The sequence below is a fragment of the Pogoniulus pusillus genome, chromosome 10, assembly GCF_015220805.1.
Source record: "Pogoniulus pusillus isolate bPogPus1 chromosome 10, bPogPus1.pri, whole genome shotgun sequence".
In the NCBI taxonomy this organism is placed as follows: Eukaryota; Metazoa; Chordata; class Aves; order Piciformes; family Lybiidae; genus Pogoniulus; species Pogoniulus pusillus.
In genome coordinates this window covers 519,289-535,988 of record NC_087273.1, presented here as the reverse complement: position 1 = coordinate 535,988, position 16,700 = coordinate 519,289, and the positions used below count along the sequence as shown (strand labels likewise).

Here is a 16,700-nt window from a genome sequence, read left to right as displayed (position 1 = left end):
TGTGCCCAGATTAGCTGGTCTCAGAGCCTAGTTTCCTGAGGCTGCAATGATGTTGATGGAATGTTAATATCCTCATCAAACAAACAGTTCTCATTCATCCCACCAAAGAGCTCAAAACCACAATTTTGAGGGTTTGCAACTCGCAGAAGTTGGCTGCATGATTCTGCTTGGCAAGCACGGCAATCTCTGGGAAGACCTAGTCCTGGTTTCTAACAACTCTGGCAGTTTTCAATATTAGTTTCCTCAAGAAAGACTTGGAAGAATAAGTCTGAAAAGAAGTCAGGTTTCACCTGCTGCTAATTTTAGAGAAGATGAATAGGAACGGAGCACCTCATGAGCCTCCTTTCTGCCTCAGAATTGATGTGGTGCTCTCCCTCTTGTTGGCTTGGAAGTCTACCATGATCTAGAAAGCCCCAAGAAAGACCTAGGACAATGAGGTAAAACAACAGACAGCTCATAACTGAGATACACATCAAGAGCTGGACGTGTACTTCAGAAGCTTCCAAACTTAACACTTACAGCTTTACTGGTTGGATTGGATGACCTTGGAGGACTCTTCCAATCTGGTTGATTCTATGAACTGCAAAGGTTAGGGATGAGCTTAGCAGTACTTAGTTTCAAGCTCAGATGTACAGGTTCAAACAGGGGAAGTAACCTCTCAGTGACTATTCTCTCTCCTGCTGCCTTTTAACACTACCCCTGTCAGCATTTAATGCACTATGAAAACACAAACCCCACAAACACCTGCTGTCACTTCTGTAAGTCACAGTGTTTGCTCTTGTGATGCACTTCTGTTGCAGCTACTCTTACAAGTGATACAGCATGGAATCATTTTGGTTGCAAAAGATCATCCAGTCCAACCATTCTCTAACTCTACCAAGTTTGGTGCTAAACCATGTCCCTCAGCACCACATCTCTGCTACCTCTAAACATATCCAAGGATGGTCATTCAAACACCTTCCTAAGGAGCCTGGATTTGACTCCTGAAGTTGCTTCTCCCAGAACTAGAGTGGATAAGCCTATCCCAAGTAACTAGTGATAGAAAAAGAAGAAATGGCCTCAAGTTGCACCAAGAAGGTTTAGACTGGATATTGGGAAAAATGTCTTCAGTGAGGGAGCACTGGAGCAGGCTGCCCAGGGAGGAGGTGCAGCCACTGGAGGTGTTCAGGAAATCTGGCACTTCAGGACATGGTTTATAGTGGGAATGGTGGTGTGGGGTTAATGGATGGACTTGATGATCTTAGAGATCTCTTTCAACCTTATGATTCTAGCATTTTATCAGCCCCATTCAGCCATTTGGAAATCTTGCCAGGCACCTAAATTATAGGCAAAAGGCAATCTCCAGGTTAGTTAATGTGGTCTAAAGCCAAGCCAACCCCTAATAAAGCCACCATCTATGAGTTAATATGGAGATGAAATCACACTTCCAGTGCAATTGAGCTGTGAGCAGTTATTTTAATGCCATCTGGATGTTAACACCAGCTGTCTGGGAGAAAATATGGGAAGAGAGTGGACACAGAGGTGCAATAAGCATAGTATCTGCATAAAATCTCAGGAGCCATCCTCCAGAAATCAATTTCTGGGCAAAGATCCAACACTAGAGTAAGTGACTTCGTACATGTCTGCGGATAAAGGTATCAGCTCAGAGTAAGATGGAGAGTTGATAGCTTCCTCTCTGTAATTCACACAAGGTTTCTCAACAGCTAGCAAGACATTGTCCAAGGGACTCGTAGGTCCTCCAGCTGCACTTGTCAGTATGTTATATGGATAATGAGCTGACAATAGAAACTAAAATCAGAGTATGACAAGGTGAGACCTCTGGATATCTCTGACATTCCTGAATCCAGTTTCAAACACAAGTGTTGCTTGACATTAAATTAGTCTTGAGAAGATAAATCTTTGGTCAGCTGACTGCTACCTGTAAAGCTTAACTCAGCTGAGAGCAGCCAGGCAGAGAGGGACCTGGGCATACTAGTAGAGCATAGCTGAAGATGAGGCAGCAGTGTGCCCAGGTGGGCAGCAGAGCCAATGGCATCCTGGCCTGGCTCAGGAGCAGTGTGGGCAGCAGGACAAGAGAGGTTCTTCTGCCCCTGTACTGCACTGCTCAGGCCACACCTTGAGTGCTGTGTCCAGTTCTGGGCTCCTCCATTCAAGAGAGATGCTGAGGTGCTGGAAATGTGCCCAGAGAAGGGCAGCAGGCTGGGGAGGGGCCTGGAGCACAGCCCTGTGAGGAGAGGCTGAGGGAGCTGGGGGTGTGCAGCCTGCAGAAGAGGAGGCTCAGGGCAGAGCTCATTGCTGTCTGCAGCTCCCTGAAGGGAGGCTGTAGCCAGGTGGGGTTGGGCTCTTCTGCCAAGCAAGCAGCAACAGAACAAAGGGACACAGTCTCAGGCTTTGCCAGGGGAGGTCTAGGCTGGGTGTTAGGAGGAAGTTGTTGGCAGAGAGAGTGAGTGGCATTGGAATGGGCTGCCCAGGGAGGTGGTGAACGTTGCCATCCCTGGAGGTCTTCAAGAAAGCATTTAGTACTATGGTCTGGTTGATTGAACAGGGCTGGGTGCTAGGTGGGGTTCATGATCTTGCAGGTCTCTTCCAACCTGGTTGATTCTACGATTCTATATTTCACACCTTCTTTTCTTACATATTAAGTGTTCTTCCTTAAGTAGGGTGTATTTGACCTTATTTCTTAGAGGAAGTTGACCACATAGTTTGAAGTATGTCCCTTTTTAACAGGAAGGAAAAACACCATCAAGCCCTGTGAAGTGGGAGGTGAGAAATGCACCCAAAGTTTCTTAGTGATTTGCACTCCCCAGGCTATTTGATACATTGATAGAACAAAGGAGTCAAATGGCTTTATCTTTCCTGACTCTTTCACAGAAGACAGTGCAGCAAAGCATGTGTTTGACTCTGAATGAGCTGTTCCTGCTTCACACTATGATGAGCCACTTGCCAATTGAGTTCGGTCTCCTGCCTCCCACTTGCAAAAGGAATTTAATTGGCTCTTGCAGCAATCTGTACTCTGATAAAGTTGCAGAGAGGAAAGAAAAACGAAGAAAGGAGGAAAAAATCCCAAAGAACAAACTATGTTATCTGAAGACCTTGTCCTGGTGTCCCCCAGCCCTCTCTTTGTGCTGGCTCCCCATCTCAGTGTGAAGCTGCAGGCATTCCTCCCCTCAGATCGACAGTTTTCACCCAAAGTGTAGAGGTCAAACTTGATGGGACCCTGAGCAACCTGATCTAGTTGGAGATGTCCCTGCTCACTGCTGGGGGGTTGGACCAGACAACCTTCCAGTGTCCTTTCCAACCTGATGCAGTCTCTGATTCTACAAAAAGTTCACAGTTCTTTTCCTTTACTTCCCAAGCTGATTTCCCAGGATGCAGTCTGTGGCCCAGTAGGCTGCATAGGCCTTCACGTGAGGCCACCTGCTGCCTGGAATTCCAAGCTTTGCTCTGCCTGAGACAAGGGTGGCCTGCAATAAAGACCTTGCTTCCACTTCACAAGCCACCTGTTATCTTCTTCCAACCTGCCAACTCCTCTACTGCCTCCCAGTCCCGCTGCTCCCCAGCCCACTGTGCCATCTGCACAGCAGGAATTCAGAGATAATCTCAGCTTTGTCTTGGAGACAGTGCTGCTTTGTGAGTTGAATAATTATTCTAGAATGGAAGTCACTTTTATTTGAGAAGGAGGTCTGCATGGAAACCTGCTCCAGCATCAGGAGCAGCAGACTAGTTTATTCCGTTCTAGCTCTGTTAGCCTTCTTCCTCTTCTGCCCAAGGCTCAAAGCCTATCTGTGAATAGCTTACATTTTAGTACTAGGAGAAGATATGTATGGATGCAGTAATGAAATGCCTCCTTCAAGAAGAACACAAAATTGCTCAAGATGCAATTGAAAATTTTCCATATTCCTGAAACTTCTGATTTTCAGCTTCTCCCAAAGCTCAGAAATGACAAATCTGATGACTCAAAATGCTGTCAAGACTTCTGTCCTAAAGCTAAGAAGGAAAATAGACCAAACAACAACAACAAAAAAACCTCAAAGCACAAACAAACAAACAAAAAACCCACAAAAATCCATGATCAGCAAGTCCACAGATCACTGTAGCTCAGCATGTGCCATGTGAAGGACTGCAAGAGGTGACAGGGCTGCAACCAGAGCACAAAATCAGCTCATCTGGTACAGTCAGTGGTACCACACCACCAAATCTCAAGACCGTAGTCTTGCTCCCAGTGTTTTATCATGCTGGGCACTGCCTAACTGCGATAAATTGGACAAGTCCTCTCTCACAGGAATTGTCACCAGACAGCAGAGAAATACAGACAGATGAATAACCCAAGGAAGCAACTCTGACTGACAGGACCCAGAGTCGTTACAGTACATCAGGAGCTTTATGGCTTTTACTTTAGAACAGACAGTGTGTGAAAGGTTAAACTTCAGTATGAACATGAAGTGCATTAAAGGTGTTGGTTTGAACCATCTACAAGGAGTTTCTGCCAAGCCCCCAAGGTAGGAGAGGCAAACCATCTGCAGTTGCACGCTGGAACATCAAAACTAGTGCCAGTCATCAATGGGAAGAATAGAAGCTGATCATTCTGTTGTGAATCAGAGATGATAGAGTGGAAAAGGTTGTTTCACATTTTGTTCGATTCAGATTATTACAGCATTCTGTCTAAACTGGTGGGTTTGAACTGGGGAAGTACTTTGCATGATAAACAGCAGGACTCTCTATCAGCCTTGAAGCATAATGCAGAAATAGGTAATTCACAGCTAGCTTTGAAAGATCTTCCCAGTCAAATAACTGTCTCCTATTTTAGATCAAGTGCAAAGCCCTACTAAAGTGCAAATTGCAAGCAAGTCAACCTATCCCAGCTCCTAAAACACCACAGTCTTAATCTGTCTCCTCCCACAGAAAATAAATCAATACCTCCAAATAATGGTATTCTGGTAAGGCAACCTTCTGTCTATCTATCTACCTACCCACCCACCCATCTACCCACCTACCCATCCATCTACCTACCTACCCACCCACCCATCCATCTACCTACCTACTTACCCACCATCTATCTCCCGACCTACCTGTCTATCCACCTACCTCTCATTTATCTACCTACCTTCTATCGTCTCTCTACCCACCTACCTGTCTGTCTACCTACCTATCTATCAGCTATCCATCTATCTACCTACCTATCAATCTATCTACCTGCCTATCTATTTATCTATCTATCGATCGATCATTATTCTTCAGGTGTCTTTTGGGGAAAGATTTTTGAAGCAGGATTTAAAGAACCACTCTCTTTTTAATTGTTTCTCTTAATTTTTCAAGGAATAAACCAAAGTTCTCCTGATACACACCCCCCCAGATGGAAGCAAATCTACAGATGCTGGTGTGTACACTCCTCCTTTTAGCCAGGTTCCCCAGCTACAGTCATCTCTGCTGTGTTTTCTCATTGAAGAAAATGCAGTCAGGCATGGAAATGCTCTGCCAGGTGATTAGCTTTCCTAGGAAAAGTTCAGTAACAAAGATGTCTTTGTGCATGACATCTTCAGGTTTGGGGGCCTCACTACAGGAGACAACAAGAAAGGTCCATTGAGACTACACTGAGGGACTGGAGCAGGTCCAAAGAGAGGCAAGGAAGCTGGTGAAGGGTCTGGAGAACAGGCCTGGTGAGGAGCAGCTGAGGCACCTGGGGCCTCAACCATCTCCACAGGCAACCTGCTTCAGTGTTCCAGCACCCTCATGGAACACAAGTTGCTCCTGATATCCAGCCTAAATCTGCTCCTCTCTAATTTGAAGCCATTGCCCTCATCCTGTCACTGCAGGCCGCTGTAACCAGTCTCTTTCTCTCCTTCTTGCAGACCCCCTCAGGTACTGGAAGGTTATTATTAGGGCTCCCTGATGTCTTCCACACTGGCAGGATGGCATAAAGGAGATTGCACCAGAAGAGGTGATTATGCTCCCAGTCTGCATTGCACCTTCCATTGCATTTTCTTTTCAGTTCCTTTGCTTACCAAGCAATACACATTTTCTGTACGTCTGCAGTGGCTGAGGCTGTCTTACAATTAGGATATTTAAATGCAACTTCATAAACATTTATGTAAATATTCTATGTATATTTATATGTAAGTACAGTAAAATATTACATGTGGATATAGGACAGCTTCAGCACAGCAAGGAAGCACTTAAGTACTTCAGAATAAACATAATGCCACCAAGTCTTTGCAATGCTCAAGTAATTTAAGCTATAAGAGCAGTCAAGATCTCATTAGAAACTCTTAACATTTAAAGATACAATGTCATGCCAATAAACTCCTTTACCATAGAACCATTAAGGTTGGAAAAGATCTCCAAGATCATCACATTCAGCCACTGACCCAGCACCGCCATGCCCATTTAACCATGTCTCCAAATGCCACGTCTACAGGTTTAACCACATCTCCAAATGCCACGTCTACAGGTTTAACCACGTCTCCAAATGCCACGTCTACAGGTTTAACCACGTCTCCAAATGCCACGTCTACAGGTTTAACCACGTCTCCAAATGCCACGTCTACAGGTTTAACCACGTCTCCAAATGCCACGTCTACAGGTTTAACCACATCTCCAAATGCCACGTCTACAGGTTTAACCACATCTCCAAATGCCATGTCTACAGGTTTAACCACATCTCCAAATGCCATGTCTACAGGTTTAACCACGTCTCCAAATGCCACGTCTCCAAATGCTACGTCTACAGGTTTAACCACGTCTCCAAATGCCACGTCTACAGGTTTAACCACGTCTCCAAATGCCACGTCTACAGGTTTAACCACGTCTCCAAATGCCACGTCTACAGGTTTAACCACGTCTCCAAATGCCACATCTACAGGTTTAACCACGTCTCCAAATGCCACGTCTACAGGTTTAACCACGTCTCCAAATGCCACGTCTACAGGTTTAACCACGTCTCCAAATGCCACATCTACAGGTTTTTGGACACCTCCAGGGATGGTGACTCCACCACCTCCCTGGGCAGCCTGTTTCGATCCCTGACCACTCTTCAAGTCAAGAAATATTTCATTACTTGTTACTCGGCAGAAAAGATCAACCCCTCAGCTGGCTCTAACCTCCTTTCAGGAAGCTGTAGAGAGCAATGACTGTCATGGTTTAGTTAATGAGTTGATAGGTTGGACTTGATGATCTCAAAGGTCTTTTCCAACCTGGTTAATTCTGTGATTCGGAGGTCTCCCCTCAGCCTCCTCTTCTTCAGACCAAACACCCCCAGCTCCCTCAGCTGCTCCTCACCAGCCCTGTTCTTCAGACCCTCCCCCAGGTTCACTGTCCTACTCTAGACATGCTCCAGCCCCTCAATGTCCTTCTTGGAGTGAGGGTCCAGGACTCAAGGTGTGGCCCAAGCAGTGCTGAACAGAGAGTGACAGTCACTTCCCTGATCTTGCTGCTTTTCAAAGCTTCTTCTGAAAATGTTTGCTGATAAACTTTTTGATTTGCTGTGTATCACAGCCACACTTAAAAACTTGCTTGTTTGGAATGAAAACATGCCCTGCGGTTCCTTTCATTAAGGCATCATGAAGCATCCTTCTCTCCACTCAACAAAGACAGATATTTAGCAAATAGTTCCGTTCCTTTGGAAAAACACCCATTTGTTTACTGGAAATGTACCAGGCAGACTGTGAACAAAGAATAAAGCTCCTCAAAGTGCACCCACAAAGGTTTGCTTTTCAGGGCTGATATTACAAGTAATTAGCTTGACATTTAATAAATGACATTTTGAAGAACTGCTGGAGCTGACTTAACAAGCAAACAGCACAACCTTGCTTTGTTTCCAAAAGGTAGCTGCGTTGTTGCACGTTTGATGGAAAGTGGCTCTGCCAGCTGACGCTGGAAGCAGACGCAGGCATGAACCGCTTGAAGTACACATGCTCTCTGCAGCCCCAACCCTGTGTGCTGCTGCTCTCTGCTTAGCGCAAACACTGACAGAACATCCTGGGCTAAAACCCATGTACAAAGGTGGCATAGACAAGGTAGGCTTAGACTAGAGGTACAGTGAACTTCCCTTCAGTTGTGTGGGTTATCTAAAGGTGTTCCAAATCATCAACAGTTCCTACAGTGGTTTACATTCAATCAATCAGGGTTGGAAGGGACCACAAAGATCATCCAGTTCCAAACCCCCTGCCATGGGCAGGAACACCTTACCCTACATCAGGCTGGCCATGGCCTCATCCAGCCTGGCCTTAAACACCTCCAGGCATAGGGCATCAACCACCTCCCTGGGCGACCCTTTCCAGGCTCTCACCACTCTCATGCTCAACAACTTCCTCCTCATGGCCAGGCTGAACCTATCCATCTCCAGCTTTGCTCCATTCCCCGCAGTCCTATCACTCCCTGAGAGCCTAAAAAGTCTCTCCCCAGCTTTTTTGTAGGCCCCCTTCAGATACTGGAAGGCCACAAGGAGGTCACCTCAGAGCCTTCTCTTCTCCAGACTAAACAGCCCCAACTCTTTCAGTCTGTCCTCATATCAGAGGTGCTGCAGCCCTCTGCTCATCCTCATGGCCCTTCTCTGGACAAGCTGCAGCATGAACAACAAAAAAACAACAACAAATAAACAAAAACCTTCAAAACATTCCAAAATAAAGCTTTTTTTTTAATCAAACAAAAAAAAAAGATAAAACTAAAACAAGAACAAAAATCACCAAATCAAACAAAGAACCCAGAGAGAAACATCAAAACCAAACCCCAAACTGAAAAGCCTCACCCCAAAATAACACCAACAACCAAAAAAAGAGCAAAGCCAAATGAAAATCCAAACCAGAAGTTGAAATTCTATACCCTTAAACTTCTCCTAGGCTTCAGAATTGAGTTTTGTGTTGGCAAGTAAAGCAATCACTTGTCTTAATCCCGTTATCCAGCCCAGAGGATGGGTTTGTTTACAAGCAACACATCTCAAGGGCATTCAGAAAAACCACAGTAATTTCAGAAATACAGCTGAAATTTGGTCTCATTTCCTGCTGCTCTTAAGAAGACTATGAAGTGTGTGTGTCAGGGCGGCCTCATCAGCTTTAGTTTTGCACATTAGAAATTCTGAGGTCTCATCCAAGTGCCGGCACCAGCAGAGTAGCATTCACCCAGCTGAGCTGCTTGGTTAGCACAGCCACACCTCAGCAGGGAGGAGAATGCAGCCTGCCACCCGAATGGCAGACACTATTTATAAGCAGGGCTCACAAGCAGCATTTGCAGGCAGCAACTTTGGCAAGCCTGGGCACTTTAGGGTTGTTGAGGCGTGTTTGGTTTGATTTCGGGGGATGGGTTCTCTCTGTTTGGCTTTCCTTACTTTCCTAATACATTTTATAACCTAAAAGAGAAAGACTGCAAGTCTCATGAGCATGAAAATAAAGTGATAAGAACAATATCTTTGTTTTCCTTTTTTGGCAAAACCAAGGAAAACTCTTAAAAGTGTGGTGCTTGCCAAAAAATGCCTTTAATTTCTGAAACAGGCAAAAGCTTAATGAAGTTAACAGTTCTTAGTTTGCAGCAGTCTTGAAAAAGCAGAAGCATATTCAAAGCATGAATAAATTAATGTAACTTTCCATTGCAGTGCACTCCCAGTGTTGCAAATAATGAAACTGTTGTGCTTCTGCAATGAGTATAGAATCAATCATAGAACTTGGAAGAGAGCTCCAAGCTCATCCAGCCCAACCTAGCACCCAGCCCTAGACAATCAACCAGACCATGGCACTAAGTGCCCCAGCCAGGCTTGGCTTCAACACCTCCAGGTACAGCGACTCCACCACCTCCCTGGGCAGCCCATTCCAATGCCAATCACTCTCTCTGCCAACAACTTCCTCCTAACATCCAACCCGAACCTACCCTGCCACAACTTGAGGCTCATTTCCAGCCTCCCAGCAGCACCCTGTCTCATGGCCTTTCTTCACTCCTATAAACTGCCTTCCTGCCCACGTGGCACATCCATCAGCCCATTTCACTGTTGTGAAAATGCAAACAACAGAGAAAATAATCTTGCATGTACCCAAGTGAATCATGCTCCTTCAGACAAAGCCCCCTGAGCTGCAGTTTCTTTGCCTTCTCCCCCACCTCTTGTCGCCATGGGTGATTTTCCCAACGTGCTTTCCCAGCAGCTCCTCACTGGCATGAATGGTGCTGCTGCAGGACCCGGGTATTTGTGCAGCAATCACAATTGTTCAGCCCCATGCTTAATAGGCAAGTTAGAGGACTACTAAAAATACAGCAGCACTCATAAAGATTGCCTACAACCCCCTTTAGAAGCACACACAAAGCTGCAATCCCAAACTACCCCTGCTCCATTCAGTTGAAGTTTTTCTGTCTAAGCCTAACACAAAAATACAAGACGAGGAAGAAATACCTTTGGGGCAGAGGAAACACCAGAAATAACACAGGCTGCAGCGTGAACAACGGTGGCTTGCCTTGGGAAAGCAAAAGGCTGGTTCAGCCCCGCTGCAGTTTTTCAGCGCGTTCAAAAGCCAGCTCTAATTTATCATGGAATCGTAGAATCATTTCAGCTGGAAAAGACCTTTAAGATTGAGTCCAACCATTAAAGAGATTGGTTTTTGCTCTAAATGGCTTCTGATTGTATCAGCAAAGCATCAGAGGGCCTGAACAATCTCTACTGTGAATATCTTTCTAACAGGTCAAATTGTTTTCCTGTCTTAGCAAGTGAAATCTCCTCACCATTTCTATGTGCTGATCCAGGCTGCATTTGAAAATGCACTGTTTGCTTGCAGTTCTTCTGACTCCCTGCTGCAGACCTTACTCCAGCTAACACTGTCCTGTACGAAATGCCTTGCTGGCTTCCTCAGGAAAACCACACATCAGAATCCTAGACTGAGCTGTCTTCCAAGGGACCTTAAAAGTCCCTGCCATGCACAGGGATACCTCCTACTAGCCCAGCTTGCTCAAGGCCCATCCAACCTGGCTTTAATCGCCACCAGGCTTGCTGACTCCACAGCTTCTCCAGGCAGCCTGCTCCAGTGCCTCAGCACCCTCGTGGGGAAGAATTGCTTCCTAATGTGCAACCTCAATCAGCTTCCTTCAGTTAGACGCCACTGCCCCTTGCCCAAGAAAGTTGTCTGCCTTCATGTTATTAGACAAGTTTGGCTTTTCTGATAGGTGTTTGAGCGTGAACAGTCTCAAGTTGTGCCGGGGTAGGTATAGGCTGGATGTTAGGAGGAAGTTCTTCACAGAGAGAGTGATTGGCATTGGAATGGGCTGCCCAGGGAGGTGGTGGAGGCACCGTCCCTGGAGGTCTTCAAGAAAAGCCTGGATGAGGCACTTAGAGCTATGGTCTAGTTGACTGGATGGGGCTGGGTGATAGGTTGGACTGGATGATCTTGGAGGTCTCTTCCAACCTGGTTGATTCTATGATTCTATGAACTGTGACAAAGCAAGCAAGGAAAGCTGTCAGGTGCAGAGTGTCCTGTTGCAAAGATGGGAGTGAGCCATGGTACAATGTAAGACCCATAAATTGCGCTGGGTGCTTGGAAATGATACTTGCAGCAGTGTTAATTACCACCAGCCCCACAATTTTAGGAGCACATAATTGAGAAGCAGTGAGACTGGAATCTGAGAAGGATGACATCTTTCCAACGGACACTATCTCTTCTTTTTGACAGGAAAAGTGCCCATTTCTCCTGCACAATAAGAAAAAATTAGGTAAATGTGCCTGAAGCAGACAGGAGTAATTTGATTGTTTCTTAAAAACCCATTTATATTGAGGACTCAAATTGAATCCCAGCCTTGATTTTTTCCATTCTAGCCAGGTGTGACTGACTACAGATCACCTAAAATGGTGACATAAAAGGGAATTAAAGCTAGATTTATGATTCTGCTGAAGCAGCAACTATCCAATGTCCCTTTACAGAGGAATAAAGGGGGTGCAGATGTTCTCACGCTGACTGAGCCCAAGGAGTGTGATTCTGTAACCCCAATTTAGTGGTGAGCCCAAGCAAAATACTGAAGCCCACATCTCCTTCAGCTCTGAAGATCAGACTTTCAGCCAAAGCAAACCATCCAACACCTGGCCTTCCAATTTCTGCCCTCTGTTTCACCAACTCTTTAATTCAGAACACAGATCTCTTGCTAGCATTATCTGCTAAGCCATGGGAGGAAAGCTGACTTTCATGGTAGAAGTTAATGTTCCTCAGGTACAATCACAGAATCAACCAGGTTGGAAGAGACCTCCAAGCTCAGACAGCCCAACCTAGCACCCAGCCCTAGACAATCAACCAGACCACGGCACTAAGTGCCCCACCCAGGCTTGACTTCAACACCTCCAGGGATGGCAACTCCACCACCTCCCTGGGCAGCCCATTCCAATGCCAATCACACTTTCTGGCAAGAACTTCCTAACAACATCCAGCCTAGACCTCTCCTGGCACAACTTGAGACTGTGTCCCCTTCCTTCTGTTGCTGCTTGCCTGGCAGAAGAGCCCAACCCCACCTGGCTACAGCCTCCCTTCAGGGAGCTGCAGACAGCAATAAGGTCTGCCCTGAGCCTCCTCTTCTGCAGGCTGCACACCCCCAGCTCCCTCAGCCTCTCCCCACAGGGCTGTGCTCCAGGCCCCTCCCCAGCTTGGTTGCCCTTCTCTGGACACCTTCCAGCTCCTCAACATCTCTCTTGAATTGAGGGGCCCAGAGTGCTGCTAATGTGTTCAGCCTTCCTTCAGCCACGCTCTCTGCATGAATGGGCAACAAGAGCACTGCTATCAGCCCTTTCATCAAAATTTGTCAATGCTTTTCCATTCCAGTGCTGTGTTTTCAGCTGCTTAAGGGAATTTCATCTCTCTGGGGTGAGCATCTGCACCTTTAAACAAACAAAACAACCCCAAAGCCCTTCCCTCTAGAGGAAACCAAGCCAAAACAGCCTGCTAGACAAAAACTCCAACTTGCCTCCTTGTATTCTGATAGGAAGTCATTATCCCACATGACAGAAATAGAGGTGGGCAAGAGAATGAAAAAGCTGAACTAAGTTCAAACCAGTGCTGGTTGTGACTCATCCCTGTTCATGAATAAGGATGAACCAAGTCAATGCAAGGTTTATGGCATTATTTCCCTATCATCAAGTATGTTTGGTTTCTCACACATTTGTCATCAGCTCCTTTGGCTCAGGTTGCTTTTGGCTGGTAGAGATAAGCTAGACCCTTGATTTAACTCACATCTTTAGCTATCTAGCTCATTGCAAGGAAAAGAGCCTGCATTCAATTGCTTTTATATGAGGAATAAATTATAGCAGAAGCTAAAGAAAAACACAGGCTTAAAGTTCTCTCTGAAAGAGTTCACACTTCTGTGGAGATGAGGAGTAATGAGACAGGTCCTAGGTCAACCTGCAAGCCCCTTAGGCTCTTGCAGGCCGCAGGGCTGCAAGAGAAGAAGAACAGCATCAGGGCTCCTCCACAGTTTACTTTAAACCCATCCATTTCCTCTCAGCTTCTCCTCACTTCACAGAATGGTGGAGGCTGGAAGGGACCTCTGGAAATCATCTAGTCCAAGCCCACTGCTAAAGCAGGGTCACCCAGAAGAGAATCACTGAATCCTTTCAGGGAAGAAGGTTCCTCTAATGTCCAACCTAAACCTTCTCTGGTGAACCTTGAGGCCATTTGCACTTCCCCTATGGCTTGTTACCAGGGATAAGGCATGAAGAGAGCCATGCAGATAGCAAGCCTCTCCTGCAAGAAGAATGACAACATTCACCATGTCCCAGGCAGCCTGGGCTCACAGGAATACAACCAAAGCTGCACAACCATTTACAGAACTAGTCAGGGTTTGCTCCCAGAAGCCTTGGGCACAGCTCTGGTCCTCTTACTCCGTACGACAGCTGGGTACATGGCATTTGCTGAAAACCACTTCAGAATTAATCCTGACATTTTGAATCAAATACTTGTTCTGTTTGCACTGAAGGCTTAGGTATGCATCTTGCTTGGACGTGGTTTGAGGAATTTGGCAGTACTCAGTGAATAAATCATTAGGAGGCCTCTTTTTCTTGCGTATTCTTAGCCATCTTCTCTCGCTGTTCATCCTCTAGCTCTTAATCATTGCATCCACTGTGCTAGTTTGAAGCTAGCTAGAACGTTTTGGTGAGAAGAACTGGGTTATAGGCTGTGAAAGGGAAACAATGGTGATGTCTACTGCACTCACAGCCTTGCTGAGATGTAGAAGAACACAAACACAGACAATAGAGTTGCTCTCTGGGCTTTGTGGGCTGCACTTCTCTCTCTAACCTAATCTGCCGTCTTTGTGAGTAACCCTGCTGCTTCCGTGCCCCCCTGGCCAACCCTCCATACTACCTTGAACATAAGGCAAGATTTTGGGTAAGGTTGAGGGGAAGGGGGAAGGTGGGAGGGCAGCTGAGAGCCCCTCCTGGGGACTCTGGTTCCTGGGAAGGCTGCTGTGTTTCTGGATTACCTTTTACCTTGTCTATTTCTGTATATTTTGCAAATATCTGCTTGTCTGTTGTGCTAAGCTGTGGATATAAAAGCTTCAGTCCATTTCCAGAGCTGCTGAACCAAGTCTGGGTGATTTTATAGAGTGGGGGGGCACGTGGGTAACACCCAAACCACCACATCCACTTAGACTAAGGAAAGACTAAAGCTTAACACAAGAAGAGGGATAGCCTGCAGCTTGTGTTCCTTCAGTGGGTCTGGAAAAAGTGAAGTAGTATTTGTGTAATTGCATGGAATTAAAGGCTTTAAGAGCACTAAATGGCAGGGCTTAAAAACTCTTTGCTTTGAGATCAACATTTCTGCAGATACTGTGAGGACACAATTGGAAGGCTTTTTCCTACAGACATGTAACCAACATTATCCCATAGCTGGGCTGATGTTCAGCTTCAGCTTTCTCTACCTACCACAGAGTTACAGGGGTTGGAAGAGATCTCTGGAGGTCATCTAGTCCAAAACCCCTGCCAGAGCAGGGTCACCTGGAGCAGGTTTCACAGGATGGTATCCAGGCAAGCTTGGAATCTCTCCAGAGATGAAGATTCAATCACCTTTCTGTGCAGCCCATTCCAGTACTCCACCACCTCCAGCATAAAGAGGTTTCTCCTCAGAATCAGATGGAACCTCCTATATTCAAGTTTGTTCCTGTCACCCTTTGTCCTGCCACTGGGAACCACTGAGGAGGTAGCCCAGCCCCATCCTCCTGACAGCCACCCTTAAAGTATTTGTAAGCACTGATAAGATTTCCCCTCAGTCTTCTCCAGGCTGAAAAGCCCCAAGCCTCTCAGCCTTTCTTCATGAGAGGGGTGTTCTGGTCCCCATATGTAATACAAATGTACTGGTAGCACCAATAAACCCCCACAGTTACTTTGCTTTCAGATGTGCTGTCACCACTATTATTCCTGGCCCCAGCAGAGCAATCTAATCTGTCTGCATTCACACAGGACATTCACAGCTGTGGCCACCAGCTCCAAGAACCAAAGTATGTTTCTGGCTAACAGATCCCAAGCCAAACCAACTGCATGCTTTAAAAAAGGCAGTTATGGCCTCACATTTTTTTGTCCCAGGCCCTCTCAGAGGGCAGAGGTTCCTGCTTTTCATCACGCACGTGATGCGCGCAGCAGGAGCCACAGGAGCAGGATACAGGATCACAGAATTGTGAAGGTTGGAAAAGAGATGGGAAAGACCTCTGGGATTAAATCTAAACCATCAACCTACCATCACGGCCCTTACATCTTATGTCCCAGAGTGCCACATGCATGTGTGTGTTGAACACCTCCAGGGACGGAGACCCCACCGCTTCCCTAGGCAGCCTATTCCAATGCCTGACCACTCATGCAGCAAAGAATTTTTTGCCTGACATCCAACTTAAACCTTATCTGCTGCAGCCAGAGGCCATTTTCTATGTCACAGAATCATAGAATCAGTCAGGGTTGGAAGGGACCACAAAGATCAGCCAGTTCCAACCCCCCTGCCATGCCTAGGGACACCCTACCCTAGAGCAGGCTGCACACAGCCTCAGCCAGCCTGGCCTCAAACACCTCCAGCTATGGGGCCTCAACCACCTCCCTGGGCAACCCATTCCAGCCTCTCACCACTCTCCTGCTCAACAACTTCCTCCTCATGTCCAGTCTGAATCTCTCCACCTCCAGCTTTGCTCTGTTTCCTCCTAGTCCTGTCACTCTCTGTGAGTCTAAAAAGTCCCTCCCCAGCTTTTTTGTAGGCCCCCTTCAGATACTGGAAAGCCACAAGGAGGTCACCTGGGAGCCTCCTCTTCTTCAGACTCAACAAGACTGTCGGTTGAGACCAAGGACAAGAGAACAACAACCACCTGAGAGCACTATCCAGCCTTGCTGGCCAGCAGATCCAGACCAGCTAGGAAGGAGAAGCAATCCTGTGCTGAGCAGACTGTAACAGATTGCTTCCTCCTGGTAATGAATGGAGGACCAAAGCACAAACTGCAATTGAGAGCTAGCTCCCAGCCTGATCTGATCTGGGGGTGGACAGCTATAGGCTGTCGCTGAGTCGCTTTAAAGCAAGTTGTCATGCTGCAACTTAATCCTAAAGAACAATCAAATAAGGCTTTTCAGAGCCTTTTTCTGGCTCTTTTTTATACAGTATTTGCAAAAAACAGACTGTGGATATAGTCTAAACACTCTCATTCATGGAGGCAGCAGTATCCTATTGATAGTAGCTGAAGTCAGTTCTTTTTCAGCTGCTTGCATGAAATTCTGGATTCTGAAA

At 46.3% G+C, this 16,700-nt stretch overlaps 1 long non-coding RNA gene across 1 annotated transcript in view; it reads right to left on the bottom strand.

The window, feature by feature from the left end:
* Nucleotides 1-320: 320 nt before the first annotated feature.
* Nucleotides 321-16,700, bottom strand: part of LOC135178539 (uncharacterized) — a 70,738-nt gene continuing 54,358 nt past the window's right edge. Inside the window, exon 6 of the long non-coding RNA XR_010303599.1 lies at nucleotides 321-424. This is a non-coding gene — a long non-coding RNA (uncharacterized LOC135178539). The remainder of the gene's footprint in view (nucleotides 425-16,700) is intronic.